Source organism: Macrobrachium nipponense, chromosome 12 (assembly GCF_015104395.2).
Source record: "Macrobrachium nipponense isolate FS-2020 chromosome 12, ASM1510439v2, whole genome shotgun sequence".
Classification (NCBI taxonomy): Eukaryota; Metazoa; Arthropoda; class Malacostraca; order Decapoda; family Palaemonidae; genus Macrobrachium; species Macrobrachium nipponense.
In genome coordinates, this window is record NC_087205.1 from 90368281 (window position 1) to 90378147 (window position 9867).

Genomic DNA, 9867 nt, shown 5'->3' on the forward strand with positions numbered 1-9867 from the left:
CAATCTTGAGTAAGATCAATAAACGTTACATATATACGCTAACATTGTTCAAATAAGTGCTGGGAAGGCTGGGAAAGATGGTGGCTTCGCTGTGCTTACGAATGACACCTCACATGGTTGCCACCATATTGGATTTCAAAACTGCCTTGAAAACAAATTTTCAAAGAGCTGACATGCTTATTTTAGTTCGTATGGCACTTTCATATATCACATTATGTTGACGAAACTTCAATCTTTTGAATGGTATGCTTAAAGATGTAATTGTATTCTTGTTTCACCTAAGTAAATAGGCTAGGTAGGTATCGAGTGAATAAGGCTGATCCACGCGATGACGATGGATCCACTGCGGTGTTTCCCCCTAATTAACAACTGTCGCAATTAGGTAATAGGCTACACTTCAGGAAAGGCTATACCTATTTCATTGTCTCGAGGTGGGGTAAGGAACCTGGGCAGACTGGGGTCGGTGCTCACCCAAATTGCTAGGACTACCTACTACCTAGTCTATACCTAGAACAAGATGCAAAATCAAATCGTAGTACCTTGTCAAAGACTGGGTTTATACAACACTGGCTTATTGTTGCGTCGCTAGAGTACCTATGTGGTATTTCTAACTCAGTATGTTAAAATTCAGGGAGTGTTGTTGGAAGAGATAGGTAGATCAAAGAGCGTCGGGAGACAGTAGTAGTAGTAGTAGGTGGGATTTGCCTTTGAAACGGCTCACTTGCTTCTTTTATTCATCTTTTGTTTGTGTTTGTTTGAGCTTCTTCTCTCTGAAATACCACATTTCTTTTATAAAATCTTTCCTATTCTCCACTTCCTCTCTCATTAGTACTACCAATAAGAGTATATTTGCTACTAATTCCTCTTTATTTTCTTGATATGGTTGCTGCATAAAGCTATATCTATTTCTAATTTCATTGTATGATGGGGAGTAAAGTAAGAAATGTTCTAAATTTTCATTTTGTTCCTCACAGTATAAACCTTTTGTATCTTCTCCTTTTATCCTATTTCTGTCATTTAATCCTTGTATACCTAGTCTGGCCCTACTGATCAGCATTGTTTTTTCAGTGTTGTCATATCAGATTTCTTCTCTTATGTTTTCTTTATATTTTCTGTAGATTCTTAATGTTGACTTTTCATTCATTTCTTTCTTCCATGTTTTTCTGTCCCAATTGTTTATTATTTCTCTAAACTGTTTGTCTTTAACTGCTTCAATTTTACTTAAGTTTATGTTTAGTTCTTTCATATACTCTTTTACTTGCATTATCCTGGTTTTTTTTTATACTGATCCATGGTAATCTCATAGGAATGAAAGATTAGTAGTAGTAGTAGTAGTAGTAGTAGTAGAAACGGCTCTTGCTTGTTTTATTCTGCCTTTGTTTGTGTTTGTTTGAGTTTCTTCTCTCTGTAATACCACAATTCTTTTAGAAATTCTTTCCTATTTTCCACTTCCCCCCTCCGTAGATCTACAAATAAGAGCATAGTGTTAGCCATCAATTCCTCTATTTTCCTGATATGGTTGCTGCACAAAACTATATATCTATTTTTAATCTCATCGTCGCTGGGCAGTAAAGTAAGAAATGCTCTAAATTTTCATTTTTTTTCTCACAGCACACCTATTTTGTATCTTCTCCTTTTACCTTATTTCTATCATTTAATCCTAGTGTAGCACCTATAGTCTGGCCCTACTGATCAGCATTTTTTTTTAGTGTTGTTATACCAGATTTCTTATGTTTTCTTTATATTTTCTGTAGATTCTTAATATTGTCTTTTCATTCATTTCTTTCTGCCATGTTTTCTGTCCCGATTGTTAATATTTTTCTTTTAACTGTTGAGCCGGGAGGTGGACACATTATAGTAGTAGAATTACTTATAGTTGCCTATACAACGGGTCCCTATTTTCTCGCTTGCCCATTCTTGTACGCAGACTAAAACAGCTCATGCACTCTGTTTTGCAAAATTATAGCCCTACCCTTACAAACATCAAATCGGTATCTGGTGACAAGGGGAGATGCAAAAATAAAAATAAAACAAATGAAAAGGTTTCTGTAAATTCGTTCCTTCTTTGTCTTTATGTGTTCACTTTAGTAAGTCTCACCCAGCACCCAGTTTTCCTCCACGTGGAGATTAATTTGGTTTGAATGACTAACAATATAAAAAAGAAGTGGTTGCTACACATATCTATAACGAAACTCAGACGTGATCTGAAGTCATGCAGTCAAGTGAACTTTTTTGTAAATGACCTTGTAATGCGATTGTATAATACTGCATTGCCAGTCGAAGTAGCTACTCGGTAAAAGACCGTTACTGCAATATATATTTAAGCAAGTTATTACATCTTATATTGAAGCACTTCGGTCGAGTATTTTGGAGCTTGGAAAATAATACAAAAACACGTGCATCTGCCTCTTTATCTAAATATCTCAACACGATATCAGTTTAACGGCCACAGGTTCGAGGTGATCCTTTGCTCGAGGGTGACTCTGTCTCTAAAAGACAAATCTGGATAGAAAGTCAGACCGGTAGCCATTTCGACATCGCGGATCTTCGCAGTGAATTCCAAGGCATAGCGCTCCTCGTCCTGTCGTGTAATGAACTATGTCAGGATATACGTAATTGTTACAACTAGATATAGTGGTGCTTAACGCTAGATTATAGGCTGTCTTCAACAATACTCATGACAAAGATTTGTAGTGGTAACTAACACCCATCCAACTAACATACTTTTCATTGAGACCCATTAGTTCCAGAAGTATAACTCGTAAAAGGTTTTTAATCAGAGATCTTGACGCTTTCTTGAAGACCTCACTTACCAAACAATTGGAAACAGGTTCATCAAGAGGATAAATGAAGCTGAGGACATCCAGGTGGTCGTAGGGACAGTGCCACAGATATCACGTTTTTGAGACACCTTGTCAGCACAACAAACAAATCTGAGGGGACTTCGGGAATGCTGCAATGGATAAGATTGTCCTTCTTAAGATGCTGTTACTTGTTGGTGTTACGTTGTTAATGTTTAAATGGAGAAAACAACAAGCAAACCGTTTTATCCTCAGCAAATCTTGAAGGATTAAGGTATTAGAATAATGGCAGTTTACTTCCTAACACTTTAATTACTGTTTTCAAAGCAACTGTTGAGGTGAACAGCATTACGGTAAAACATGTCACAAGCACAAATCGCGTGCAAATCACAAACAGACTGAATACAAGTCAGCGGCTTATTTTGGCTGTCCTAACCAGTGCTTCAAGCAGTTATTCAGCATTTGCCAAAGGGCCGTTCTCCACTTACGGTCGTTGCCTCGTGTCAGTCAGTTTGTGAAATGGATGGTGATTTTAAGTTACCGGTGTGTGTTTGTGGCATGGTTTACTATGTAGTGTGGACTCACAATCAGTTTTTTTGCAAAAAGCCTGCAAGGTGAACCACATTACCAGCAAAAGCCTATAGAGTTGTGCCCTTATCTCCACCCTGAGATGTAGACCAACACGTTTGTGTCTAATTTAGTGCCTCTTCATTTTAGCCAAAATGACCACTATAAGCGATACAAAATTCCACCTCTCTAGACCCACGGTCTAGACTCTAGAGCGTATACTCTCGGGACCGTGGTTTCACCTACCCGAATCCCGTAAAGTCATCCACGTGAGAATCGGCGTCGTTGTCAAAGGCAGGACCCATCACCACATTCAAAGGACCTCCGACGACAACCCATCTAGGAATGAGCTCATTCATCAACTCACTCCATCGTTCCAGCGACTGGTTGGTCACGGGTACAGCGTTGCTCACCAAGTACGGAACGCGCTTCAAAGACCCGTTTTCTGACATCACTGAGCGCCCATCGAAAAGAGATTCACTTGATTTGGACGACTATGAAGAGCAACTACTTTCTTTCAAGATGAGGATGAAATAAGACCCCTTTCTTGTGTGTGAATCTTGGTATATTGTTAAAGGTACACATAGAATCCTCAAGCTTTAAAAAAAGACTACTGTCCTATCATCAAGCGACTATATTATGTCATATAAAAGCTTAAGGATTCTCAGTGTGTTTTTAACAATATACCAAAATTTACACACAAGAGAGAGGCCTATTTTAATCATCAAATCTGATTTAGCTATTCTGGAATCAGAAAGATTCTTTCTTTATTAAATGGAACAACCAATATATTCAGACACGACTCCAAGTAACGTCTAAGTCGTTATTCTCACCAGGTGGAAACAGAGGGACCATATGTATGTCTCTGGAAGCCAAGGGGTCATAATCTGAGCATTTGATTGTATTGTCTGAAGTGAGACGGACGTCACTACTCCACAGGGCAGAAGGCGTACCGAATCTCGCCCCTTCCATACTAAAACTAGTCCACAGCGGCATCTTTAGTGTCTCTGAGTAGGCTAAAAAGAAAGTGAGAAAAGAAATTGTGTATATCAGTTAAGTATAAATTTCTGTGCATGATGCAAAGATCACATTTATATGAATGGATACTTACTGCCAGATCAAAACTTTCGAGAAAGAAACATTCTACGTGGCTTGATAAAAATAGACATGAAAGACAAACTATTCAAAACTTGATCTTAGGTGTAAAGGAGCAGACGAATGTTAAAAACAAACATTCAAAGAAGGAATACTAATTATAACAATGCAAGAACCACCAACCTGATTGAGAAGAGTGATCACCATGGTTGATGTCATTCTTACAGTGATACACGCATTACAAAATGACACTATAGTATAGTATAGTTTTCTTTAACATACATCCGGTTTATTATTCTTATTTTAAGGGCTTTTACACTTGTATTCGCATGAATCATGTCCTTGACATCCCTCTCAAAATCTAAGGAGATTCACAACAACGGAAAGAAAGGGTAGACAGAGGCACCAGTGCTACTGTAGCTTGTAACCTTTGAATATCTGACAGGCACTGCTGGACACTGTATGAGCATTTTCCCACTAAAAAGCTTTAAGTGAACACCAAGAATCGTTTCACAAAACCAGTGACGTCTGACGATGAAAAGAGACTGCTCAACTTTCGAGTATAACCTAAATAATTAATTACAAAGATAATGCAGAAGCAACCAGAGCTTGAACAGAAGGTTTTACCAGTTATGTGGTCACTGTGGTACAGAAGAGTTAGCTTGGCTGGAAGGTCTCCCGTGTGGGGAACGCCCCATGGAAGATGGTAGGATTTCAGACTGTCCTGTTCAGACTTTGTCAGCTTTAACGAGTAAAGCCAGTCCTGGAAGTACAGAGAAACATTTTAAGTGTCGCATATGTTGATTTTCATAATACCTGTACGGTTAGAGGAACTATAAACCGCCAGACATCACTACGTAGAGACGATCGCTCAAAATGCATCGCTTACATTACGTTATGGTGAAAACCAGAGCAAAAATTAGCCATTGATTGTAGGAATATCTGGATGAGTTACTAACTCTGTCTGTCGAAAGTAAACATTCAAACACAATAAAGAACACCAAGTAAATCAGACTTCTAAAGGAAAACAAGATAGATATAGGAGGATGAATCCACAAAGTATGTTAAATGAGGACCGCTAGTAACAAGGACCTTAAATTAGTCAACTTTTTTTAATAAGTCACGAAAATACTGATATGAAATGTTGTTTTTGAAAGTGGACCCATGGCAGGTTCTGAACCGACTAAAATAAATTACTGATGGCTGTAGCTTGACAAATTTGACGTCGGCGAGGATGTCGAATGTCTTTTTTATCAAAGAGGTCAACCTCCAGTCCGCATTAAGAATGTTTTCTTTTTTCTGGAGTATTGTATCTGAGTGCGGATATTGCGCAATTCAAAATAGACTTGATAGAATTATGGGCCAACATAATGTAAATTGTGTGAAAAATAGGAACATTTGCAAATAAGCGGTTGTGGAGGTTGATAAAGAAACCACTGGTCTAAAATATGATTAAGTTTAGTTGCGAATGAAGTACAAAGTAAACAAACGAGAATAAGGAAGCTTTGTTAGTTATAATGGTCAATGCAAACAAAGGAACAGTAATGACAGAAGCATTGAGTGTATAAAAGAAATACAAAAAATCTCAGGTAATTTGAAACTATAATAGGTTATTGATATTATATACCTGAATTTGAAGGGAACACGGGTAACGGTCTTTAGTTCAGAAACATCTCACGAAACCCGAACGAGAAAGTAACAAATAACGCAACATTCTACATTTTACTCATTCCATTTCCTTTCACAGGGTCAATCTCATACTGAAAAATAGTTTGTTACAGGTTTTATACATGAAAATGCTGTATCACTGCGTGCTTACCTCTGGCTTTTCCAGGTCACCGTCACACCCAGAGATATGCAACAGAGAGTCAAGATCACCTTCTGGAAAATCAGAAGTAGGAGGAACAGGTTCCTGCAAAAGTGGTCTAACATTTAGATTACAAGTGTCAAATGAATCTCCTTTTAAACGGCATATGTCTGGAAATGTTCTCTCACGTTCCCTGAAACAGTAATGGCATGGAAATTGATATACATAATGTGAAATTATTGGTATTTTAGGTCTTACTAACATCAGGCAGAACTGGGTCTGCGGGTGGATCTTTCAGGATATAGTACAGCAATCCTTCAGTGCCATTGTTGGGTGCCGGTTCCACTCCAGCAAGGAGGCACATCAGGTTGTAAATTTCTATGTTCTGGAAAGGTTCCATCACCAGTCCTTGCTTGAAAGCTGGGCCAGAGGCCAGGAACAGTGCCTGCAGGGTGTCGAAGAAAATCAATGATGAAAAGCAGTATTCTGCGTTATCGGAATAGCTTGGTTCAGTCAAGTTGTTCGAAGAAAAGTAATAATTTATTGAGTCGTTTAACACAAGACCTGGAAAGCAGCTAGCTGAAATAGACCTGTCGGTTCCTCTTAGATAGGCAGTAACCCTTAATGTCTCATAAGCAGTTCAGCGGTGTTAACTTATTCGTAGCCATGTATCATACATAAAAGCGTCGAGGTTCAACGCTTACTGCAAAACAAGGAATGTAATCATAATTTTTGTTCTTTTCTTTCTGCTTAACATCGTTTTATTTTTTGACGCAATGAATCGTTTTCCTCGATTGAATTTGCACGAAGACTTCGTAAAAACTGTATTTGTTCGTTTAGGTAGACTGCGTTTATTATGCGTTATTGTTTGATTCAAAAGTTGCTTTATTTCAGGAACAATATATGTAAATGGGAGGGTGACCCAAGAAATAAATGTATGATAACTTTTTGTAATGAACATTTCAAGTAGGGTCAAAAGCGTTCAAATCAACGATTAGGGGGACATCTAACCTATAAATCTAATCATATATTCAAGTCAAAGCTGATCGTGTGAGAGGCAAATAATAATAATAATAATAAAAACAGTACCATTAAACTTATAAGAATCATTAATGCATTCCCAAAAGAACTCTTAAAGTATAATAAACACGTATTTCGTCAGAATCCTCACGTTCATCTTCTTGAAGTAGTTGTCATAGCCGTGCTCTCCTTCCCGGGACTTATTGGAGTTGACCCTGACGAGGAATCCGGGGTCGAGGTCCAGGACGATCTCGTCGATCCTCGGACTGTTGGAGTAGTGGTATCGGGTGGGCAGCCCCTCGCGCTCGTATACCCTCATGAATGTGTTCTTGCAAGAAAGTTCCTTCATTATCTCCAGTTTCGAAGCTAGTGTGATGCAGCAGTGGTCCATCAGGAAGGAAGATAGATGGAAAAATTATTGAAAGGTTGTTTTACAAATTGCCAAATCAATGTCCCATTCTCATTAACGTCCAAATAAACAAGCTAATGAATCTGTTACATCCGAATCCTTACCCTCTGAATTTATCGTGTGGGCTGATCCTGCTGAAGGATCCTTCGTAGGTATCGGCCACCTCCTCGATGTTTGGGGCGTAACCTTTTCCAGGTGAACGACGAAGCTTTTCCCCGATCGGGCCATACGTGGTCTGCGCAGACGATGATGTTGACACAGGAGACCAGACCCCGCTCTTCTAAGCCGTCCACGAGCCGTTTCAGCATGAGATCGACGAGCATCAGTTGGTTGTCCAGCTGTTTGGGGAAGAACATATTAGTCGAGGGCGCGCGCGGTAGGAGTTACGCATGCGTAATAAACGCAATGAATACTGACGGGAAAAGAAAGAACATATTTGTCGGGGATGTACGCGGGAGGAGTAATGCATGCGCAATGAACGCAGGCGGAAAAAGAAATGACGCTCGCCGATGTTATCAAGAAGAATGCACGACAGAGAGAGTTCTCCTAGGGCTGGCCCTAAGGATTAGATATTTTTACGTTGCTAGGAAACCAATCGATTACCTAGCAACGGGACCTACAGCTTATGGCGGGATCCGGACCGATTAAATCGAGACATTAATTTTTAATCACCAGAAACAAATTCATCTGATTCCACGTTGGCAAAGCGAGGAATCGAACTCGGGACTACCGAGTCGGTAGACGAGCACGTAACCCACTTGTCCAAAGAGGAACATGCACGACAGAACTCTATTCACTTGTTGAAGGATTGATGATGGGATTCACGGAAGACAATATTTCCGAAGTTGAGCAGCACTAAAAAAACAAAAAACAAATAAAGATTACGCAGGATGTCTTAAAACAGATGGGTCGTCAGGTTTAGTTTCTAAGCCGAGTATTTGTTTATATAATGTAGACATTGTTTTTTGTTTGTTTTATTTTTCCTCATCTGCTATTTCTAATTGGTATCGCGCTAGCTCTGCCTATCTTCTTTTGGGATATTTTTAAATAAATAATTTGCTATTTTGAAATTTACCCTGCGGGATGTTATTCAACAAATTCAAGGCCCTATTAGGCTGATATGAATGTTGACAAGTTGTGAATAATAATAATAATAATAATAATAATAATAATAATAATAATAATAATAATACCACCTCTTGTGATTCTGATCCTGACCAGTGACCAGCGTCGTCGGGCTCATGGAAGTAAAGACCAACCCAAGATGGTCGAGTTTCTTCTGGCATCGCTAACCATTCCAAAGTCTACGAAAAAAGGATAATTGTTACTTTGATATATTTAAGTGAGATTGTCATTCAGTTTTACAAAGACACTGTAAAATATAAAATAGATGTTTTAGTTCTGGATATAAATATATGGCGTTTACAAAACCGTAAGGAATTCACATATGATTATTGCAGTTTATATTTGTTCCGTTTTTCACTTTCCAAATTCCTCAGTAATAATTTTTTGAGGTGACTGTCAAAAGGAGAATTCAGTATAGCTAACTAAACGGTATCTGTTAATTTTCATTTTAATACATAATCTTTACATCTTATTTCCGAAGAAAATAATAATAAGAAAAAAAAGATAGTTAAGAATGCTATGAGAAATCAGAGTATAAGAAACAGAATACTTCTGAAATTATCTGAAACTCGAAGTCAGTGCAAAATGGAGTTGAGTTGAATATAGAATTTAGGCCAAAGGCCAAGCACTGGGACCTATGAGGTCATTCAGCGCTGAAATGGAAATTGGCAGTTAAATGTTCGAAGGGTGTAAAAGGAGGAAAACCTCGCAGTTGCATTATGAATCAAGTGTTAGAGGAGGGTGGAAAGTAAAATGAAGAAAGAGAATATGAGAGGAGGTACAGTAAAAGTAATCAGTGCAGAATTGTACAAGCGGCAAATGCTTGCGCACTGCAAGCGTAACATGAGACTCTTCAGCCTATAGCAGCATTATCACAATTACCTGGTCCACCCTAACATCAAATGGGACCGATTCGTCGTACGGGTACCAATACGTAGGATGACGACCATCTACTTCAGCGTCGGAGCCAACCCAGAAGTACGTAGCACTTTTCTTTCCCTGATTAAAAGAAGAAGAAAAACATAATCTTGGGTAGTGAGCCG

At 38.6% G+C, this 9867-nt stretch overlaps 1 pseudogene; it reads right to left on the reverse strand.

The window, feature by feature from the left end:
* Positions 1-2397: 2397 nt before the first annotated feature.
* The window catches only part of LOC135224871 (venom phosphodiesterase-like), a 14581-nt pseudogene continuing 7111 nt past the window's right edge, over positions 2398-9867 (reverse strand).